Raw genomic sequence first — 24,983 nt, forward strand, 5'->3', positions numbered from 1 at the left:
CCGCGTTGGCGTCCGTGGTCCGCGTCCGCATCGCTCCCCCTACACTATATAAATACTTGCCGGCGCCAGGTTTCGATCCTACGACTCTGCGGGCGGAACGCAAGGTGCACGGTACTCTACCAACTGAGCCACAAAGCCGACACAGAACGGAACGTTACGAACGTGCCTTATATCCTTGACTCATTCAACCGTCGGCCAGAGGTGCGCCCTCTCCCCCGCGTCCTCCTCGCCTTCTCTCCGCTCGCAACGCCCTCTCTCGCCGCGTTCGGTTCGGGCGCACAACAGGTGGGGACGTGCGCAACACCCTCTCTCGCCGCGTTAGGTTCGCGTGCAAACACAGGTGGGGCGCTCGCATCGCGCTCTCTCGCCGCGGTCGGTTCGCGCTTAAACCACATATGTCGTTCGCGCGCGCTGCGGTCGCTAACATCTGTGGCGTGATCGTGACGTCAGCATCACGCGTTCGCGTGGTGGCGATTTCGGCGCTATAACACTCTCTCGCGAGGGGCATTGGATTGGATTCGATTGGATTGGCTTGGATTGGCTTGGATTTGGATTGGATTGGATTAAAGTGGATTGTGTTGGATTGTGTTGCGTCATAGCCGCGCCACGTTGCGTCATAGCCGCTCCACGTTGCGTCATAGCCGCGGCAGAGGGTTCACGGTACGTTTCACCATCGACTTCATCGACAATGTCTACGCTGGAAGACAACAATTACAACAACAACAACCAATACGTAATCCATACGACTTGCAGGCGCGCCCCCCCCCCGCAGAAATGCTCTGCATTTGATCGTGCCCCTCACGAGGGGGATGTTTTTCTGCTTTTTTAAGGCAGTTAGGCTGGTGTGTCTTGAATATTCTGAAGCAATGAAACGCGCAGCGCTGTTTTGCGCGGCTTCTAAGTCGTCGGTGAGGTAAGCTTGTGATTGGTGTCAAAAGGATGATGCGTACTCAAGTTGTGGACGAACGTACGTTAAATATGCAAGTTTTTTTATTTCGGAAGATGAGGATTATAAGTTGCGTCGCAAGTACCCAAGTGTTCGTGAAGCTTCACATCGGATTGTTTTTATGTGTCATCCATGATAGAGATGGCGTCATATGAAGTCCTAGATACTTGTAAGCACTCGTGTGGTCAATAGGAACGGAGTGAATGCAATAAATGTTATCAATATCAATTGCGGTGTGTTTGCGCGTGAAAGACATTACTGACATTTACTGACTGACTGAAAGACAGTACATGACTGAAAGGCATTACTGACTGACTGAAACACATTTTGCGAGGTTTAGAGACATATGACATTTTTCGCACAGGCAGCGATGGTGTCTGGATCATGTTGTAGGGGAATAGTGTCGTTAGATGTAAGAATGGGATTATAAAGGACGCAATCGTCCGCAAAAAGGCGCAGTTTTGATGTTATGTTGGTAGGGAGGTCGTTTACGTAAATCAAAAACAAGAGTGGGGATAAGCCTGCGCCTTGGGGAACACCGGAGGTTACATTGGTTAGAACTGACTGGAAATTGTTGGCGCAGTTAAATCGGACGCGCCCTGTTAAAAAATGTTCTAGCCATTTTATAATGTTTGGACTGATACCAAGAGAGGATAGTTTTGCAAGCAGATGTTTGGGAGAGACGCGGTCGAAGGCTTTTGAAAAATCCAAGAATATTGCGTCAATTTGAATATTGTCGTCTATGTGTTGTAGTAGGTCATGTATGAGTTCGGCTAAATGAGTTTCGCAAGACAGGGATTTACGAAAGCCGTTTTGTAAAGGGTAAAAAAGGGCCCATCTCCCCGCGAGGGGGACTCGAGTAAATGCGTCGCATAGGGAGTGGGTGTATTGCGTTAACGTATAGTGTTTGAGGAGTTGGTGGTAGTGAATGCGTTGTATCAGCAGCTTCTTGGCGTAGTTTGAATGAGTCAAGGATATAAGGCGCGTTCGTAGCCTTTCAATCTGTGTCGGTTTTGTGGCGCAGTGGGAAGAGCACCATGTACCTCGCGTTCCGCCCACAGGTAGTGAATGCGTTGTATCAGCAGCTTCTTGACGTAGTTTGAATGAGTCAAGGATATAAGCAGCGTTCGTAGCCTTCCATTCTGTGTCGGCTTTGTGGCGCAGTGGGTAGAGCACCATGTACCTTGCGTTCCACCCGCAGGGTCTTGGGATCGAAACCAGGCGCCGGTAAGTATTATTTTTTTATATAGTGTAGGGGGAGGGGGGCGGACCTGTTGTTGAGAGCGAGGAGGGTAGCGTGATGCGGGAGAGGAGGAGTGGGGGAGAGGGCGCACCTAGAACGGCTGTTGCGGACGCCGAGGTATGCCAACGCCGACAACGCCGGGTGACATCGTGAGTTAAAGAAATGCTCTGCATTTAAAAAATGATTGATTCTAAGTAATCCATTAGGTTAGATGCTATGATGTGCTCGAGGAGCTTACATGGGACAGTGGTAAGAGAAATCGTGCGTTAATTGGAAGCTGTATTGCGCCTACCTCCTTTAAAATAGGGACTATTTTCGCTTTTTTCCAGTCGCCAGGTAAGGTTCCTTTGCTTAAGGATTGTTTTAAAATAGGGTACAGAAATTTACTGGAGATATTTATAGTACATTTTGAGTAATTTTGCATTGATGTCGTCGCAGCCTGCTGATGACGATATTTTAAGAGAGCGGATTACGTTGGTTATGCCATCCAGGGTTATTTGTATTTCAGGCATTGTTTTGGAGGAGAAGTTGGGCAAAGGTTCTATAGGGTAAGAATTATAATCATCGAAGACAGATGTAAAGAATTCATTTCGGGCTACTGCGGAATCATTGACGCCTGTGGGTTCCTCACTTGCGTCGACAAGGTTTATCTGGTTAGTTTGTCGTTTGGTGGCAATAGTGCGCCAGAATTTATTTGGGTTTGTGCGAAGTATTAAAATCAAGTAAACTTGGAAATATTTGTCTTTGGCGTCATTTAATGTTTTGGTATATTCATCCTCACAGAGGCGGTGTCGCTCCCATGCTTCTGGACTGTTTTTGCTTTTTGCTGTTCTATACAGGCGCTTTTTCCGGTTTAGCAGTGATTTTAAGTGTTTGTTGAACCATGGGTTAATTGAGTCGGATTTTACAGTGATTGTAGGTATACATTTCTTTTTAGGCTGAGCAACATATTTTTATAGAGTTCCCAGTTAGCGTTCATTGAACGATCTTCGTACGACTTTTCAAAATTTTTATTGTAGTAAGTTCTTTATTGATTAATTCAATGTTTCCTCAATTATAGTCTGTGATTATTTTCTTCGTAGGTGACCGTGTTTTTAGTGGCATAGAGAGGGCTACATGAAGAAGGTTGTGGTCGCTAATTCCGGGCAGTACTGTTACACTTGATATATCATCAGGGCGGTTGGTGAGAAAAGATAAAGTATGTTGTCACCTCTAGTAGGCGTCGTTATTGTTTGGGGAAGGTTAAAGGCTAGCACCAAGTCTAGAAATTGTTTGGGTTCATTTGAGGGCGACTGATTAGCTACAGAGAGAAGGGATCAATTGATGTGAGGGTAGCTAAAATCGCCAAAAAGAAAAATTGCAGCTTTGGGGAATTTATCTTTGACGTTTGTGAGGGAAGTGCGAAGGTGGTCACAAAAAAGCGGATTACTGACTGGTGGTAGATAGCAAATGCCGAACACTGATTTAACCGAAAAATTATGCACACACACCCATATTAGCTCAAGGTTGTCATCGCGGCTGACGAGTGAGGATGACAGGCTACTTTTAACTCGTACGAGAACGCCACCTCCTCTCTTGTCTTTTCTATCATGGCGGAATAGTGTGTAATTCAGGTTTAAAGGCAGAACTTCACAATCTCTAATGTTGTCATTCAGCCATGTTTCGTTGAGAACAATTACGTCGCCGTCAATGTCTATGATGAAACTGTGTAACTGATCTCGTTTAGGAACTACACATCTGATGTTGGTGAAAGCAATGTTGATATCTACAGAATTGGATGGACGGTTGTTTAATGACTTTGGTTATTTGCTCGGCGTCAGTTGGCGCATGCTTCGGCACTGAAATGCAGCTGATGGGGGTCGGCACAAATGCAGGGAACTTTGCGCACTCTAAAATAGCTTATTGTTGTTTTTAGATAAAGATCACTTTAGCCTACCCTTGCCAATTTTGCGAGAAATTTGCACAAACAATTTCTGAAACCTTTTTTTCGAAGCCTATTTTATGAAGCGTGTCGCAATTTACCGTTTAAAACGTAGCTGACGTGCACAAATGTTGATACCAAGCAAATCGGAAGGGTCACGTGAGCGTGTGTCAGACCCACGTTGGGACCAACTTCGCGATTCGTGGTCCCACTTTGTCAACCGGCGTCCGCAGCTTGGCATACAGGTATGACGCTTCGATGCATGTCGTAAGGCTCACTTCAAGGTTATAGAAAATTATGCGCTGTGTAACCGGGTGTCCGGCCAAACGTCAATTTTTAATTTTAATATCGTCGACCACACGCCATTGGAGTAAGAGTAATAACTGTATGTCTACCTGCCGGTGCCGGTTGACATCGTCAGTCCCCGAACATAAACATCTTGAAAATTGACGTATACTTAAAGTATATATTAAGCAACACTTCAAAAGCTCCATCATTGCTCAATCGTGCATCAGGCAATCATTGGATCATTAAATCATTTATACCCCAAGAGTCGACGACAAGAATGGTGTGACCTCTGAAGCTTGCCAAACTCTTCCGTTCCCGAAGGGTAGTAAATAGGCACTGTTACATGGTGGACAACAATCTATGAAAAATGAACCAATGCACATTTTTCACGATACTTCGCCGAATGCGCGACCAAGCCGTTGGTTATTTCTTTTGCACGACTGGTCGAGGAAAACAAATGACCCACTCTTTTTCGACTGCTCTTCGTCTTCCTTGCGAATAATATAAAAGGGGTGGCTGAACATTGCACTTCTTGTACTTCTTGTCTCTCCCAGCAAACAGTGCAGTTAAAATAATATGCTCAAAGTGTGAAGCGTCCAGGGCTGAACAATATTTCTGAGTAATAATTTTGCTTTTGCGGTGCTAATTGGTACAGAGCAGGTTGAGCACAATCTCATTTATTAGGACAGTCGTGGAATTTTTTCGCCCCATGGCCTGAACCCACTATTTGAGTTACACTGACGGGTAAATCGGCGGCATAAATTTGCATAATCACTCAAAAAGCCGGCTGCTGATATCGGCATTTCGATTGCAATAGCGGCTACTCCATGGGGCTTTCCACAGCGCGAAACCCAGCTCTCCAATCATGAGAGGTGGTCGTCCCCTGCACTATACCGCATATGAAGAGGGTAAGAAGGAGCAGTGAGTTTTACTATCGTTGTCAACTCTGCCATTATACGGCGGCACGAAGAAGAAGCTGCGCAACGCGCAGGAAACAGACTGAAAGCACGAACAAGAAGCTGCGGAGCGCGCAGCAAAGAGATTGAAACCATTTGAAATCGTTAGGGTGGATTACAGTGCAAAGCGTCTATTAACGCCAGCACTGCAAAGCACTTCTACAACGGAAGCGCAAAAAGGCGTCTCAGCCGCTCGAGTGGACATTCATGCTTTTGCATTTACGCCAGCTACGAAGTGCGGAGGTGTCCACAGATTTATTTCTCGCTATCCCTACTGTGCCATTTTCAGAGTTCCCTATGAGCTGGCCCAAACGATGGCCCAACTTGCAAAGATCAACCACAAATCCCTTAGGAGTGTTATTGGTGGTGTTGAGAATGGAATGAAGGCGAGGACACTCTAATACGACCATGATCGGGGTATCCAATAGGAGCCACAAAGGGTGTTTTGGGAGGCCATCTAGAGAATGTGTGACTATATTATAGGAGGAGGCCAATGGGGAGGCCAATAGAGGTTCGGGGACATGGGCAAAAGGGTAGGGGAAGATAGTTCATACAAAGTCTTCACAGCACTGTGAGGGTGCAGTTAGCATGGTATGCACAGTTGAAGTTGCGGCGAGGACACTCTAATACGACCATGATAGAGGTATCCAATAGGAGCCGTTCAGGAGCCACAAAGGGCGTTTTGGGGGGGGGCACTAGAGAGTGGGTGAACGATCCGCCATCGTAATACTTTATAGAGACCTGTTTTGAGAACGAATTCTGTTATTTGCTGTAAATTTTAGGGGTAGTTTCTGACATGTTGGTCATGTTCTTCAGATGTCGTTGGCCGTACTTGCGTTGTAAGGAACTGGTCGTGGCTAGTTGAGTAGCCTGAAGAAGCCCAGGTGAGGTGGAAAAGGTTCGGTGTATTGTTGATGCCGCCGTAGGGGCACCGAGGACTAGCCAGGCGTCTGTGCGTTCTCCATTTGGAGATAACGTCCGCAGTGCAGGCCGAGTCAGCGTAGACTTTATTGGCAAACCTTTTTCCTGTTCTTGGCAGGGACTGCAGAGGAGCAAGAAAACCAGGTGGCTTGCCGACGGCTCACTACCCGGTGTTGAGAAAAGACTAATACGATGCAGGTAGATAGCACATTATCACCATTAATATCATCAACCCAAGTTTCCAAACTTTTCATCCATAAAGAAGCATCAGCTAGAGAAGGAGGAAGTTGAATAAAGGTATTCTGAGCGATGGCATGAACCGAGGTCTAGTTCATAAACATTTAGAGCCGAGAAACCCCGGAGGAACGGCCCAGTGGACTCCATAGCGGTGCAGCGTATCTTCGAGACACCTGAGAGCTAGAAAACTCCTGCATAAGAAAGTTCTTGACCTCATGATCCTGGAGGCCTGGCCCTGCACACTGCACACCGCTGCACACCGAACATATGGAAACCGGAGACGACATTCAGGACGTTCGTCAACTGCTAATGCTCAGAGATACCTTCCGGGTGCACATTACGGAGCTCGCCAGCGCGCAGACCGCACATCAGAACGACCATCTGCGAACCCAAGCATGCTAAACTACCTTTATGAATCTGCATCGCAAAAACAATGCAGTATCGTACAGCTTGGTGACGCGATGAAAAACCGACTGGACTTCAAAGACTATACTTATGAATATAAACATTCGGATGTATATCTGCAACGGTTGTACGGTCGAATTTGTTTGTTCGCGAGAAATAATCAAAAAGTGGCTACGTCAGCACATAGACTACAAAACCGCAGGGCATAGAAGGTAATCCTTCATAGAAAATTCGTGAGACCGCTCCTAAACTTGGCTCTTTCCAAACGTCACGGAGCCCGGTGCTGACCTCTCCCGTTCCTTCGATGAAGTCGTACTCCAAGCCGACTAATCACTAATACTAGATCACCAGAAAAACCACACAACTGTCTGTTGACGACGTGTTCCCACACCCTCTTCTGCCCCGCCGTTGGCACAGATCCAATTCATACCGATGTAAAGGGAAGGGCCCGACAGAATGTTAGCAGGGCTGCCCGGGCAAATGAATAAAGACACGAATAATTCAGTTTTGCCTCCAATGGAGGTCACAGTGTGCCAACGTGGACACCAGCTAAAATCATGGCAAAACGCCGACGCTTCAACACAGCGCCAGACGACAACGTGTGCCGGAGAGATCTGAGGCGCCAACACAGCCTACGTGATATTTCTTACGACAAAGAGATCAGCCATTCTCGGGGAGCAGAGTTGTGTCGATTACTGTTCCCTTTTATCGATTGACATGACAAGCGAACCACGAGGAATTTCGGTCAGTGTGAAGTTTTAATGTACAGTGGACTTTCAATAACAGAATCTCGGTTAAAACGGGAATTACGGATGATGGGAACTGAATAAGATCGTTAGGTTGGTTTCTGTTTTTGAGGCAGTAAAATCCTTCGGGTAATCAAAACACCATGTAATTGTTGCCTGCAGTTAAACGGCAGGAGCTAAACACTGCACAGGCATCGTTTTGCTAGAAACTGCCAAAGTAGTCTCGCAACCACGAAATAATTATCCATAGGTAAACCCGTAGGCAAGACAATCCAATTCAGTAGCCACATAAGGTTTCGTGTGCTGCAGTGGCTGGCCGGCTGCTCAGTGGGTCTCCAGCCTACAACTGAGCGAACGCGCAACACGATTAAAAACGCAAAAAACCGCCGCATCAAGCAGTGTCTCTTTTGAAAAAGCGCCAAATTCTTCAAGGGGCATGTCCAAGACGAAGGTGGCAAAGCATTTGGTATCCCTAAGTCATGGGTTGCGAAGAACAAAGAAGCGACTAATTTGCCCTCAATAATCAATCGTTCACATCGGCGTGAACGCGGAGGCGTACAACGGCTTACGAAGAATTTGAAATAAGTTTTTAAGCTCTTAACGTGCGGAAGGGCGAGTTTTGGAATGAGCAGACTTATCTTGGATAAAAAGACACCTAGGCATTGAAAATTTTTCCAAAGCGACGAATGGCTAAGGCTATTTAGTAAGTGCCATGGCCATGGCCATAAGTGCCATCTTCAACACAGTCCACCATTTTAAGTGAGAGTGCCGCTGTCAACAGTGTCGTTTGTCCAGATTGGCGACAAGGGCGGCTGCAGGAGATCTGGCAAAACTATGAGCCGCGGGCGTGGTCAACGTCGGCGAACCTTGGAATGGAAGTGCAAGGCACTTCCATTAAAGACTTTTGCCTTCAAACGCGAAGCATGTACAGGAGGAATGCGCATTAGACAACAAATCACTGTGCTGCTTGGCGCAAACCTGGCAGGGGACGATAATTGTAGCAATTGGTGGCAGGCAAGTCGGAGCACCCACATCGTTTCAAAGGTGTTCGAGACCTTCCCGCTCGAAAGCTGGTACGTGAGGGACATGCCAGATCAAGGTATAATAGAGAATATCAAGAGTATTTACCGTCGCCATCTGCCCAACTAAATGCTACCCTGCCGAAGCGCTGGAAAGAGACACGGCCCCGGTTTGCACATTTAGGCCCATGCTTGGAAACATGCGCCCTAAACCACAATACAAAGGGGCTTTCACCTGGGAGGCTTTCAAGCAAAAGTTACACTTGAGCAGAAAATAATTGAAGACGCTGACGCAGGCAGTATTATCAGCCAGGTACTGCCCCCTGACCTTCTTCGCGGCAGTACTGCGAGACAATCGACAATAATTTGAGCACCTGCCGTCAGGACAGCCTCGAGGAACTGATTGCCGAAGTGCAAGTCGATGACCAAGCCTCCTACAATAGTAAGTGTGATGAGGTTACTCCTAGGGCAGGGATGCCTGACAGTGCAGCTAAGGAAGCGGGTGAGCTTTTGCAGCGGCATTTCGAACGCGATGGGTATTCAGTATTTGCACAAAGCATGTCGGGCATGGGCACTTTATTGGTTACACAGCTGATCATCCGTCTAGATAAACAAGGGTTAGTGCAACTCAGACTAGTGCTTCATGAAACGTGTATTTTGCTTACATGAAACTTCTCATAAATCCTGTACTTTAATAGACCCCCTTTAAGTACCGTTTAAGAAGAGTAAAGTTCCGTTTAAAAGGAGTACCTCGACCAAAAAAGCCCTCTATTTCACTCTTACCCAAGAACAGATTTTTGTTCGAATTTCGTTGCCAGTTCTAACAAAATCGGGGCAAGGAAGCCATATCGTACCTGAAAGAACCACTGCAGAATTAAGGGGTTGATGACATTAAACTGGGTGGCTTAACCGATTTTAGCCAAGACTCTGAACTAGCCATTACATCATTTCCATTTTTTCTCTGGAAATCCTCTGCGTATCTGCCCAAGAGCCATTCCCGCGGGGGGAGGATGTTGAGAAAAGATGAATACTATAAGAATATGTAACACAATGGAACCATCATAAATTATGTAGAGAATGATTAAGTGGAATAAATGCATTCTGAGCGCTGCCAGTGCCCGGGCTCCACTTCCTCAACAGGTGGTACCCTTATTGGCCGCGTTCTTTAATCGTGGGCATGTCAGAGTCGGCGGTGGTTGTGTTAAACTTACGGCCAGATTCCTCAACAACCGTGAATTTCTGACGGCAGTGCCATTGACTCTAGACCAGCCCCACGCGCGCGTATACGTGAAAAACGTGGTTGGTTATGTGGCTGCCATAGCCAGTGGGAATCGGTGAACCGGTGGTTCACTGCTGGCGGCTCCTATAAATGTCAATGTCGTTACTGTCCTTGTAATCATCGCTGTGAGAACTGTTTATTGGTAAGTTTATCTCGCAGTAATATTGTAGTTCCTCAATGAGCCGTGAGCTTCTTACTGCTGCCGCCATCATCACTGCTAATCCACGCACTGTTTATTGATAAGTTTATCTCGCAGTAATATTGTAGTTCCTCAATGAGCCGTGAGCTTCTTACTGCTTCCGCCATCATCACTGCAAGTGGGCGTGTTCTTAGGCCTATCAGCCATAACGTTGAGGGACCTTAACGTTGCGATTAACGACGCAACAGGCAGCGTCCAACTGACCGTAGGCCAACCGGTGGGCACACTTTGATATTCCAACTGGAAGTAGTTCGGCCTAGCTGCTGTCGGCATGGACCGTACGCTGAAGCAGTGGTTCAACAATACAGCGGTTTATTCGCCGGTCACAAGAACTGGTGCCCGATGGCTGACGACCGGCGGTTGACGACCACTGAGGCAAATCCGGACAAACACTTACCCTAACAAATTCCGGCTATCCAAAATGTTCCCTCAAATGCACACACACGCATGCAATAAATGTGGAAACCCTTCCAACTTATTTCGTGCAACATGCCCTCACATCTCCCTCTTATCTGGCCTTCAGGAAACACCACCACAAACACGGTCGCACTACGGAAGGCACCTCGTGCGAACTCCGAGTTTGGGATTCAGGACTTAATCCTTCGAGCCCGGAAAGGAGCACAAGACTCTGGGGCCCTGGAAGGAGGGCACCACGCCTAGGACAGTCGCTACTGTTCATTTTTTTCTCCTAATAAACCTTTCTCTCTCTGTGTGTCTCTCGAAGACATGTTGGTCCTTCCCGAGTATCGGCTGCGGTCGCGGGTGCTTGCGTGAAGACGGCTGCCGTACACAGCGGCTCTCGTTGGTCAACCCGCGCGGCGGTCGATCGGGACCGCAGATGACCTCTTATGTCCCTGGGTTCTTTGCAGAAGGCCAGAGCATGGCAGGGTCCCTTCCGTGGCTCGTGCTCCGCGGGTGATGTATCCGGTGCAGTCGTTAGCAGATGTTTCTTAGTGAAAAGGGGTAATCGCGCAACGCCTCCCTGGCGGACGCGATCCTGAAGATACGCCGGTCACGCTGCTTCCAAACTCCCACGTAAACGTGACCAGGTGTCCTAGCGTACATTGGTAGCATGCGTTCCTACAACACAAAACATAACGTTACGCACATTTCGGGCACACCTCACTTGAACTGACTAGCGAGACATGCGCAGACACAGCGCAGACTAACGACTCCAAGCTTTAATAAAACGGTGAAAATATATAACGCTAAAACAAAGAAAAGGACACCTCAAGTATGTTGTGTCTCAATAACAATCCGCCAGATATTGCAGTTCCTGATTGGAGACCGCAAAGACAAGGGCACCTGAAGCGTATGTTGCCTCTCAAGAAAAACCCACCAGATATTGCAGTTCCTCATCAGAGAGCATTAGTCCTTTCAGCCCCGAATTTTTCTTTCCATCGCAAATATTTTTCCATGCGTTTTATTTATTATTTGGACCCTACAAGCTTAGAAACGAAAAAATAAGTTTGCGATGAAAGTAATTAGTGAATAACAACCATGACATCTACTTCGGCCAGCAGGCAAATAAAACTCAAATTTACAGCAGAAAGAAATTTCATGCGTGTTCGCCTGAATTTTGGAACGCAGTAAGACCACATACAAAAAAGGCAGGTAGTGAAAGTATTTTTAGATTTAAAGCCATGCTATCAAACTATAACGTCGGTGCTTGGTGTCACCCTGACGTTAGTTGAACTTTCACTTCAACGTCTTCCTCTTTCTAGAGTTCAGCTTCAGCAAAAATGAATAGTAGTGATATTTTTTGAAAGAGGCATCTTTCAACAACTATTTTCCACAAAACTAGCTGACTTGGTCTTGTTCCTAAATTGCTTCCAGTCTTTTGGTTCGTGTCCTAAACACAGGACGCCAGTACCGAAAGGGCTAGAGAAATTGTTCTAATGTAGTTGTCTCGATGCCGATGAAGTGCCGAAGACTAGAAGTCTTCTCGGTGCTTTTGCCATGCCCATTGCCTTAAAGGCTGCACTGGTTATACAGCGCTTTCACACGTAATGCTAGGAGCGATATGCAAGGTGGCCTGCTGCAGCCAGCTCCTCTATATTGTTGGTGTGTTCTGGAAGCCATTCGTTTACGCCTCTCGACTCGCACCACCGCAGTCATTTTGTAGACTGCAGGGAGGGAAGTGCTTCCGCATTGCTCTTGAACTGCGGGAAAAGAACCGGTGGGCAATCGGGAAGATGAGCAAACTGGCGGCTATGAGAACGCCACAGCAATGTAAGCGACGCCAATTGCAGACAGCCATGTTGAGTTATCGTCACTGTCAGTCAACGGAGAGACCGAGCTTGTTCCCGCAGACGTTCGGCGTGATGTGTATGTTGAACGAGCTAAAAGTTGGGACGTAACAATACCTTTGATTCCCTTTTACATCATTCCGGTACTGACGCAGATGCAAACTAAACGCTTCGCCGCCTTGCGCTTCGTCCAGCACGCATCATTTCTGGTTACGAAAATACCCATGACAAGTTGACCCCTTTGGTTTTCACGGGAGTTTTTAACGTCGACCTTAGGAAACCGGCTAATCGGTGTTCACCACCCCTTACGGCAAGTGTATACGACGTCCCTTGTCCCACTAATTACTGCCCTCGTCAAGAATGGGAGATATTACTGACTGACGTTTGGCGACGCGGCTGAGACGTTGAGCCTTTACCGTTAGGCCTGCTAGTTATACAAGCATTTGTAATATCCCGTATCACCTACGGTACGGCCTACCTCCAAATCCGAGAAGGCCAGGTTAAAAAATTCGAGTTTGAAAAGCGCACAAGACAGCCTTGTGGATTTCCAACTCCACATCTTCTATCAAACTTCTGGAGCTCGAGGTTCGCAACGCAGTGGGAGATCTCTGGGAAGCTAAGAATATTGTCCAAGTTGAGCGCTTACACAAAACAACCAATCGAAATTAGCAAGGTGAGCAGCTGCGACTCGCCATCCCCAGTGGCATGATTGACAAACCTGGTCGCCTTCAGGAGAACTTTCAGGAGTAGCACCTGTCTCTTGTCCTCTTCTGTGTTTTTCTTTGCGCTACTCAGATGTTCTCTGCTATGCCTTCGAGGACCCCAATATAGCCACCTGGTGGTATACTTAGAACAGCTTTTCTATTCTATCGAGGAACTGCTGAGCAGACCTCTTTGTTAGGCACCAGTGGCGCAGACAATAAACAAGCATCAGTGGACTAAGTGTGGAATCGGGTGGTTTCACGCTAAACGCTTGGGTTCGAGCCCCAGTGGCCCTGATGTCGAAACCAACTAACATTTTTTTTGCTACAGCGTGGTATGTAAGGCCCCGTCTGCGCACGTATTTCGTATCTTTTCTGTCGGCTGGACCTCCCAACACGATTATCAGTTGTTCGATGCTTCTCGTGTGACGAGAAAAAGAGGCAAGCATAGCACGCGTCTAGGCGGCTAGCTTTGACAAGTACGCTCCGCATGGGCAAGCATCCAGAGTCAACAAGGTATGGGAGAGCAAATTTCAATCATCCGGATACCTCGAAATATGCACCCCCCCCCCCGTAATGCCAAGAGGAATACAAAGTTATGGTCCAATAACTGGGCATACTTCAGTACAAGAACGAGAACACCTTATACGTGGACGCCACCGGACCTGAAGAGGCAGGTAAAAGAGCTGTCAACTGGCTTACAAAGACGAAAACGGCCACCGTGGGGGAAAAGGCAGCCGCCATCCTGGCTATACAACACAAGCCAGACACGCCCGTTGCGGCTTAGGATAGGCCTGATTATGTACATGACTTCTGTTTGACAAATAAATATTAATATTATTATTGCTTCCACCCAAGGGCCATAATCTGGGCTGTCTCGCGAGAGGCCTGCACACCTTTATTCAAGGCAATGGCTTCAAATTCACACACACCAAAACTTCTGTAAGCAGCCAAGAGTCATCATCTGGGAATGAAGCCGCCAGTGCCACAGCAAGAAATCTTCTAATCCTCGCCCAATCATACCAGTCCCCTTCCATGGGTATGGTGAACATTATCTTCCCAAAATAATTAAGCATACGGCTAAATAGAAGTACGTGCCGACCACCGGACAAGAGCGTCGCTAAAGAAGAATGAATGAATGAAACAAATCTTTATTAAAACAACAGGTGCAGTTGTTAGGGCACCCGCCCGGTGGAGGGGATCCCTAGTCCGGGATCCCCTGGCTGCGGCTGGCTGCGCGGGCCCTTTGCACCAGGTCAAGCTGGAACGTAGGGTCCTTGCTGGTCAACCGCGCCGTCCACTGTTGTATAGAGGGGTTGGGGATTGGGTGCAGGTCCGGTGTCTTTTGGCACTCCCACACCTGATGGTATAGGGTACCGGGCGCTGGGCAGTAGTGGCAGGTGGCTGGATAATCTGTCGGATAAATGGCATGAAGAAGGGTACGGTGTGGATACGTGTTAGTTTGAAGTCGTCTGAACGTTGTTGCTTCATCCCTTGTGAGTTGGTGGTGTGGAATGGGGAAAATTTGCCGTTTGAGTCGGTAGTCCGCCAATATATCTGTGTAGCGCAAGAGAGGTTGCGGATTAGGTTGATGAGGTGGTGACTGCCCCGTGAGAGAAATGGCCCGGTGTATGTAATCGCGGGCAGCGGCGTGAGCCGCCTCATTCCCCTCAAGGGATTCGTGTCCTGGCACCCAAACTATATAAACTTCGGGAATGCTCTGTCTTGTTAAAAGAGGACGAAGTGCCGTTTCAGAAATTCGACCTTGTAAGTAATTTCTGCACGCTGCCTGAGAGTCGGTAAGTATGGTGATTGGGTATTGGGCAGTGATGATGGCTTGGGCTATCGCGGCTTCTTCGGCAACACTCAGCCAACAAAACTGGGCTCAATTCTGTACGCAATTGCAGGGTACACTGGGTACCCGTAGAACGTGGCATCTGCTTCGATCCCTCATGGGAAACAAGGAATCTAAATCATCCATAGCCCATCAATTAAAGAGGCTTATTCATAACTATCCCGGAACAGAGGCGGAACTCCTCGAGGAGCTACAAAAGCCATGGAGAGATAGCGCCCAACTTACGCTTCCTCTCCCACCGTACAATGGCGCCCCTAACCCCGAACTGGATGCCCCCTTTACCCTTGCCGAAATAGAAGCCGCCGCACGAAACCTCACCCGGAACACTACACCTGGAAAGGACAAAATTCCGAATAAGCTCCTCCGAAATCTCGACTGTGAAGCATTAGAAGCCCTTCTAGACTATATAAATAATAATTGGGCAACGGGACAAATCCCTCCACAGTGGAAACATGCCGATGTAACATTAATACCTAAACCTGGAAAGCCGTTAACAACAGGGAACTTGAGACCCATATCGCTTACATCCTGCGTAGGAAAATTATTTGAACATATGGTCCAAAATCGTCTCTCCCCTTTCATTGAAGACCATGACCATTTTCCCAACACTATGTATGGGTTTCGCCCACACTTATCCACTCAGGACGTACTCATTCAAATTAAAGAAGACATTCTTGACCGGCTTCCCAAGAACCATAAGCGCTGCATCCTGGCTCTAGACATAAAAGGTGCTTTCGACAACATCAGTCACCACGCTATCCTTCAGGGCCTTTCGTCCATTGATTGTGGGCAGAGAGTGTACAATTACGTCGCAGCCTTCCTCACGAAACGCACCGCGACCATTGGAATTGGACATTTACGGTCTGCTCCTTTCAAGACGATCGCTCGTGGCACCCCACAGGGGTCAGTCATCTCGCCACTTTTGTTTAACCTTGCCATGAAGGACCTCCCACCATTATTGCAAGATATTCCCCACCTTTGTCACGCCATCTACGCAGATGATCTCACCTTTTGGACGCCTACAGGATCCATGGGTGAGCAACAAGAAGCACTTCAAGCCGCTATAGACAAGGCGCAAAGATACCTTCGAGAACGAGGTCTCGAATGTGCCCCAGATAAATCGGCACTTTTGACACTTAGTGCTGGTACCCAGAAACAAAAGTCCACCGTCCCAGACCCGGACCTATTCATCAATGAGCAACCCGTCCCAACTGTGCCTCACTTGAGAATTCTTGGACTTGTTATCCCTAAAAATGGCTCTGGGCTCCACACAATCGCTCCCCTCCAGAAGACTGTCAACCAGCTGACACACATAATTCAGCGCGTTGCACATCGACGATATGGCCTCAAAGAACCTGACACGCTCAAAATAATACAAGCAGTACTCATAAGTAGAATCACCTATGGAACACCGTACTCGGCCCTTAAAACGAACGAAAAAGCCAGATTAAATATAATTATTCGCCAAGCCTACAAGACTGCGCTCGGACTACCCTCGAAGACATCGACAGCTAAATTATTACAATTAGGCGTACATAACAGTTGGGAGGAGTTACAAGAAGCGCACCACACTTCTCAGATAGAGCGCCTGAAGAAAACGACGACGGGGCGTGCAACTCTTCACCGATTAGGTTATACCACTCCACCGGTTAAAGATCAGAAAACAAGCATACCTTTGAAGATTCGACAGCACATACGAGTGGCCCCAATACCAAGAAATATGCATCCACAGTACAACAAGGCCAGAAGAATTGCCAGAGCACGAGCCATGTCCGCCAGATATGCAAACGACCTAAATACCTGTTATGTGGATGCATCTCCTTATCCGCACCATCCGGCCCACGTAACTTGTGTAGTGAATGGACGGGGCCAAGAGATCACATCCTGTACCGTCAATACCACAGCGATTGATACTGCCGAAGAAGCCGCTAAAGAAGAAGAGAACACTATCAGGAGATTACGGACAAACATTTTACCCGCACTGGCTAGACAACACTGCTGGTACCCCACGCCGTGTTCTCCTCTTTGCCCGCACTGCCGGAAGAGGGCGGACGCGTACCGCACAGTATGGGCACACCAGTAAACACCGCCAGTACACTCACTCTCACACACGTGAAGGGAGCAGTAGAAGGCCATGCTGCGCTGAGATGACACTGCCGGTTAGCGATGACTCGTAGAGAGAGCCACAGCGGCGTTGGAGGGCCACGCAATGCTGGCATTAGGATAGCCGCTTCGTTCCTCCCTCTCCTTTTTAAACAAGGGCATTTTCGATCGATTTCAATGCAACCTCCACTACTTCGTTTTACGTCAATTGTACGTTCTGCGCTGGGTCCGCAATTATATAGCGCTTTACGTAGCGACCATGAAACTCTAACAGATATTTTGCGAGCATTTAACACCTCAGCCCTCGCGCTAAGCGTTCGTGGCTGTTCTGGATGACAACAGAAATGCTGGCTCCGTAGTAAGCATATAAACGTTGCTTCTCAGAGCGGTTTTGCCCTTATAAATACACGACTTTGCAGGAAAACAAACCTCAATGGCCATACGAGTCTCTTATCCTGTGCTGCGTCAGCGCTCATGCTTTTTCTCCGATGTTCCGTTCCCCCGCGAACGTAGGAAGGTAGTTTAACTCACCGTTATAGCAGTATATGGAGTGCGCCGACAATCTAATAGTTTCCCTAATTATCCAACGAGCGGCGACTGCAACACTTAAGCGGATATTGTTCTATACTTAAGCGCAGTCTGCCCAAAGAAACAGCCTGCAATCACCTAATTGACTTTTGTTGCTACCGTCAGCTTTCTCAGACCAATTAACAGATAAATCCCTGTCTAGACACCAAAACAAGGCGATAAAGCGAAGTTTAAGAAAAGACGCATGTATTGCGGGTTTTGCATTTGGCGATCGCCTGAGTGCATCTGCATTTAAATTATTTCAAAATGTTTTTCTCCAACCTTTCTGGTTTTCTACTCACATGAACCTAGGAGAAGCTTAGACCATGCTATCCACAAATATTTCACCAAATCCCGTCGTTATTAAAACATACAGGACGGATTTTTGGACTGCGGAAACCTCGGCATGATTGCGGTGCCGACCAGAGCATGCAGTTTCACCTGAACTTACTGCCTGAGCCTACATTTACACACAAGTACATACATTCATACATACACACACAAGTACATACATACATACATACATACATACATACATACATACATACATACATACATACATACATACATACATACATACATACATACATACATAAGAGAAGAAAAACTTCGAACAAGGTAAAAGCACAATTGTTGCCAACGTTTCAGCAAAGAGACTTGCTTTCGTCAGGGCATACATACATAGAAGCAAGTCTCTTTGCTGAAACGTTGGCAACAATCGTGCTTTTACCTTGTTCGAAGTTTTCTTCTCTTGTGTTCTCTACCATCTTCAAAGTTCTACTACATACATACATACATACATACATACATACATACATACATACATACATACATAAGACATACATACATACATACATACATACATACATACATACATTCTACTACATACATACATACATACATACATACATACATACATACATAGAAGAAGACGAAGATCGGCTCAACCGGCTGGTTGTTCTTGCTGCTCTGGAGTTATTCTTCGTTTTGTACTTGTTCCTCTTTGCTGTGACTGAAATCCTTCGCGCTGCCTTCTTACAAGCACCAAGCGACTTCACAAGGGCGGACGCCCCGTGTCAAACGGCTTCAGCGAAGCTGTGTGCGGACCCTGCAGCTCAGCAATGTGCCGTCACCGCCTGCGCTTCATGCTGCCATAATGGACGGAACCAACCAGGGCCTGGCCGCTCCAAGCGGACCCTACCAAGGTACTCCTGCAGTTTCGCATGAATCGACTCCCGATGATAACCTGGAAAGCCCGTCAGCTCCTAAAAAGCGTGCTACTGACCAAGAGACCGCAGATCGGAACGTTTGCTCTGACGCTACTGACATGGAAGTAAACCAAGGCGACTTTACCCTTGTCACTTACAAGAAAAAGCGAGCCGCCGGGATTCCCGTTGTCTTTGAACCAACTGAAGGTTATAGTTTGTGGAAAGCCAACCCCAACGTATTGGCGTCAGAAGTCGTGGCGACGGCACAAGAAAAAGTTTTAACACATCGCCTGACCAAGGATGGTAGGCTTATTGTGACCGTGTCGTCCCTAGCTGCAGCGAACCGACTTCTACATGTCTCCACCCTTGCTGCTGTACCAGTCGAGGTGCGCGTGCCACGATCGTACATGGCAACGTATGGAAAAATCCTAGGTGTGCCCCTTGAGTACACTGATGAGGCACTAGGGAATTACCTTAGAGACCAAGGAGTTATCTCTGCCCGTCGGCAAGTCACCTACATACGAGATGAAAATCAGGTCATTGCTGAGACCCGCCGACGCTCAGTCATCTTGGAATTCAAGCCAGGTTCACCTCTGCCAGCTCGGGTGTTTCTTGGCTTTACCAGCTTCCCCGTAGAAGAGTACACCGGATCTGCTACACAGTGCTTCAAGTGCCAGAAGCACGGCCACATCGCCAGGAACTGCAGAGGAAAACTTCGCTGCAAAATATGCTCTGGGGACCACCCACACAAGGACTGTACGTCGCGCAATCAACCCCGATGCGCAAACTGTGGCGGCCCGCATCCCGCGTCGTATGGAGCTTGCCCGAAGAAAAAGGCAGCTACTCTTGCACGCAGTGTCGAGCAAGTACAAGGCAAAGCTCCTTCCCGACGTGAGCCACCATCAAACCCAGAAGTTGTGTTTTCACCTGCGATTGTGCCTTCAAATGACCCTCCGCTTGAGGGCGAAGCTCTCACAAGCAAGTCCTACGCGCAGGCCACACGGGATCATCAAACAACCACAATTAATCATGCCTCACCTGATGTACGCTCACAGGACGCAGACTCCACCTCAACTCGACGTCCCCGTAGGGAACGTGGACAGATGGCAGCTCAGCCTGCGCAGCCTGACATTACTGGCATACTCATCCCCATGCTTTTTGCGGCAATGAGGGCACTGCTGCGCGCCAACCCCTCCTATGGCCATATCCCCGAGGTAGAAGCGGTACTGTCTTTGGAACCTTTCGTGACCTCCACATCATCATCTTCGCGGCATCGTTCTGGAGCCCAACAAAGTTGATGGCATCGGAGACCCACCGCCTGAAACCGCTTATTAACGCAAGTCTCAAAAGTTGTACAATTTTCCAATGGAATGCACGTGGCCTACGCTCGAAACTAGCTGATTTTCGTCAGCTTGTGCGGACATATCAATTTCCGTTCATTATTATATCTGAATCTCGAGTTGAAGAACATTTTAAGTTAAAGAATTATCAATTGCTTCATTCGCAGCGCTTAAACGGCCCAAGTCGACTTTTTGTTGCCGCCCGTCATGATGTGCCAGTAGCAAGCGTTGCTGTGCCTGCTCATGAATCCGAAGAATACGTCTGCGTGAAAACCAGAATTGGTACCCAGTGCTTCACTTTAATTGCTGCTTACATAGAGCCAAGCAACCACTTTGACGCCTCGAGGCTAGAAAATATTATTACTGGCACGTCCCCGCCTTATTTAATTTGTGGTGACTTTAATGCGCATCATGAGATCTGGGGCAGCGCACATACAAATTCCCGGGGAGTGCGGCTAGCCGAGCTGCTGATCAAGTACTCTGTTCAGCCTCTTAACGACGGCAGCATCACTTACATGAAAAACGAGAAAGTGAGCAGCTGCATTGACGTCTCTTTTATTTCAAGCAGCTGGGCTGCAAAATTCTTCTGGTGCACAGACCTGGAAACAAGGGGAAGCGACCACTACCCAGTTTTGATTTCTTACCTTGACAAAGACGCGCTCCGAGAAGGAGCGAAGGTCAAGTGCACTGACTGGGAGGCCTATGAAGAGAGCGTGGGTCATAGCATTACAGCATCAACTAGCGATGACGACATAATACCTATAATTGCTCGCTGCCTGCGGGAATCATCGCGTGTTATGAAAAGGCCTACAAATGTCAGAAATGATGAGGAGTATGAGAGGCTACGAGCCATTCGCAGGCGTGCAGAGCGCAAGGCTCGACGTACCAAAACTTTGGAAGACATGCAGCACGCACGTAGGGCGCAGAGACACGTGAGGCGCCATTTAGAGAAGTTAAACAGGCAGCGATGGCAAGAGTTTTGCGCGAAATTGGATGTTCGCAAGCCTTTGTCGCACATCTGGCGTGTAGTAAAGGGCATGCGTAACAACATCTCGCAACTACGCCCATTCAGCGCGCTGTCATTGCATGAGAATATTTCTCAGAGAGAAGCCGCTGAAGAATATTGCAAGCTGCTGTCCGCCACCACATCCGCAAGGACGCGCCCACAGCTCAATTATTTCCGTCCCCCTCCAGCTGCTGTGCCTGCGTTAGATCACCCGTTCTCGATACAAGAACTTAATGCGGCTATTTCCGATGTCAAAAAACGCTCTTCTCCTGGTTACGATGAAATTACTTATGAGGCTATTTCGCATTTATCACACCACTCTCGCTTGCGTCTCTTGGAGTACTATAACGCTTCGTGGCTGCATGGAATCGTTCCTCCTGATTGGAAGCTAGCGAAGATTACTTCCGTTCTGAAGCCTGGAAAGCCACCGACACGTTATGACTCTTTTCGGCCGATTGCCCTACTCAGTTGCATTGGAAAATTAATGGAAAAAATGATATTCAAAAGGATGAATTGGTATGTCGAAACCAGGAAACTTTACCCCCCTGAAATGAACGGCTTTCGACAGAATCGATCGGCCATTGACAACATAATTGCACTCGTATCATCTTTAGAAGAAGAACTAAATTCTGGCCATATCCCAACTGCAGTGTTTTTAGACATCAAGTCAGCATTTGACTCAGTTTACCATGATGCTATCCTAGCATCTCTTATTGCACTCGGCTTAGGAGGGAGGCTATATGCATGGATTGCGAACTATCTCGACGGACGGAAACTTTTCATGTGCACAGAAGAAGGCCCCACACCATGCTACGACGTAAATAGAGGCGTCCCTCAAGGAGCAGTTTTAAGCCCGCTGCTGTTTAATCTTACGCTTATTCACCTTAAACGCGTTCTTCCCCGGGGTGTCAAAGTCACACTCTATGCGGATGATATCTGTGTTTGGAGTGCTTCAAGATCGCGTCGGATCACACAGCAGAAGCTGCAGAAGGCTCTTTCAAGAATAGCGGCATACCTGTCGCCGAGAGGACTCCATCTTTCCTCCGAAAAAAGTGTCGCAATGGCGTTCACCCGCAAGAGAATGGACCGATACCCTCTAATCCTCAGTGGCCGGCCTCTGCAGTACGTACGCACCCAAAGATACCTTGGCATTGTCATAGACAGAAACCTCTCCTGGTCCCCAGAAGTACAAAGATTACGCTCGCGAATTTTAGCAGCATCCCAAATTATTGGATATCTTTGTGGCACTCGCTGGGGCAGTGATTGTCGCTCTGCGGTGCTCCTCTTCAAGGCATATGTTGATGGTATCTTGCGATATAGCCTGCCCGTCCTGCAGACACTGTCCCCGACAAGCAGAAAACAGCTGGAAGCGGCAAGGAACAACTGTCTGAGGAAGTGCCTTGGCCTCCCTGCAGGCTCGTCATGTTGTGGGACCCTTGCAGAAGCTGGCTGCCTGCCCATGGATGTGTTACGGCTTCAAGAGACGCTACGAAATTACTTGAGGTACAGACTACATGCCACAACCCATTTCCTGGCTCGCAGTGCGGATCAAGACGCTTCAAGCTTTGGACGAACAATAAGGGCAATTGATGCTTCCGTGCCAAATCAAGCACCGCAGACCATGCCACTGGGTTTTCCGCCATGGACTTTGTCCCCTGTTACCATAAAACATTCTATACCTGGAATTGATTCAAAAAAGCGCATACCCCAAACTGTCCTACTTCAGGTTACACTTGCCCATATTCAAAAATTTTACTCCGCAACGACCCATATTTTTACAGATGGATCGGCAACATCTGAGCGCAGTTCTTCAGGAGTTTTTATTCCGTCAGCTAACAAAATCACTGTCATGCCGGCTTGAGCGAGCGACTTCGTCCACGCTAGCTGAACTTTATGGAATTAAAGAAGCCATCCGGTACATACTTCCTCAGCCACCGACACACTGGACCATATTCACAGACTCGAAAGCCGCCCTACAAAGCCTCCGACGTGCTAGCTGCTTCAGCATCCACGACCACATCCAGCGCGAAGTAAAATACCTGCATCATCTCGCTTACGCTGCTGGCCATCGCGTAACCTTTCAGTGGCTCCCTGGACACTGTGGTGTCCTAGGAAATCAGAGAGCAGATGAGGCTGCACGCAGGGGCCTAGAAATGAAAAACAAAAGAAAGATTTTCTTTACAAAAAATGATGCCTCAGCTATGACCAAGGCCCTAGCTCTAGCAGAAAGAAACCGCTTATGGACCCTTCCGGAACATCATCATGATTTTCTGTACTCAATTGACCCACAGATAAGACTGAGGCTGCCAGAACGACTACCTCGCCGGCGGGAAACACTGTTTCATAGACTGCGACTTAATGTGGCGTTCACTAATGCCTACTTACATCGCATAGGCCAAAGTACAAGCCCACATTGCGACAACTGTGGCGCACCCGAAACCGTCGAGCATGTCCTGCTAGAGTGCTCCGCCTACATTGACGCAAGGAGTCGGTTAGAGCAAAGGATCACATGTCTTCACCCTGGACCAATTACGCTGAGCCTGCTACTTGGACCATGGCATTCTCCGTCATCTCAACGGAAAGTCCTGGATGCTCTATTTGGGTATCTTGAAGATATTGGCGTCACCGAGACTTTATAGCCCCCTTAAGCGGTCAGTCTATGCTACGCCGCATGTCCCTTTATATGACCCTCTCTTTTTTTTTCCCTCTTTCACCTACTACTCTTCTTTTTACTACTCATCTGTCTTTTCCCCGTTCCCCTTCCTGCAGAGTAGCATGTCGACGTACCCATGTTGGCAAACCTCTCTGCCTTTCCTCCTTTAATAAAGAGCTTCTCTCTCTCTCTCTCTACATACATACATACATACATGCATACATACATACATACATACATACATAAATACATACATACATACATACATACATACACATACATACATACATACATACATACATACATACATACATACATACATACATAAATTACTTACATACATATCGGAACGAAAGCAGGGAAGCAGGCCCAAGGCGGGCGGCGTTTATTCCGGCGGGCTTTACCAAGCAGCGAACAGAACCAACCCACTCCAATTATGGTTATGATCACGCGAGGCTGGGGATGCGATGATGACACCAAACGGTGCGTGGCGAGACGATGCTGATGATAGAGTGCGTTGATGCAATAGAGAGAATGACCACTCAAGCTATCTGAAGCGGCGGAAGTGGCCATCGTGGTCGTCAAAGGTAGGATGATCTGCGCAGAATGGACTTTAGGCGCGAAACATGGACAGTTTCAATGCCACTGCACCGATTGATTAGTTGTAGGGTTTAACGCGCCGACGCAACGCCGGCGATAAGGCATGCCGTAGTGGAGGGCTCCGGCTTAGTTTTGACCATCTGGGGATCTTTAACGTGCGCCGAAATCTCGTACACACGGGCATTTATGCTTTTCGCCTCCATCGAAAAAGCGGCCGCAGCGGCCGGGAATCTAACCGGCGTCCTCGTGCTCAGCTCGATGCCACTGCACCGTCGGTCAGCGGCTCCACAAGTGGGAGCAACGACGTAGTTGACGGGAGAGGTTCGCTGTAGTACGGTGTACGGACCAATGAAGCGCGGCATAAACTTTTCACAGATTCCTGGCACACGGAGCGGCGTCGAAAGCAGTACCTCATCCCCAGGGTCGAACTTAACTTCCCGACAGTCTGCGTCATAGCAAGACTTGCGGTCATTTAGAAAAAACAGCGCCAAAAAACGATACGACAGGAAGTAAAGACAAACACTGCGCTGAAGCGCAGTGT

This window comes from Haemaphysalis longicornis, unplaced genomic scaffold (genome assembly GCF_048455015.1).
Source record: "Haemaphysalis longicornis isolate Haplotype H1 unplaced genomic scaffold, Haemaphysalis longicornis Haplotype H1 scaffold_14, whole genome shotgun sequence".
Classification (NCBI taxonomy): Eukaryota; Metazoa; Arthropoda; class Arachnida; order Ixodida; family Ixodidae; genus Haemaphysalis; species Haemaphysalis longicornis.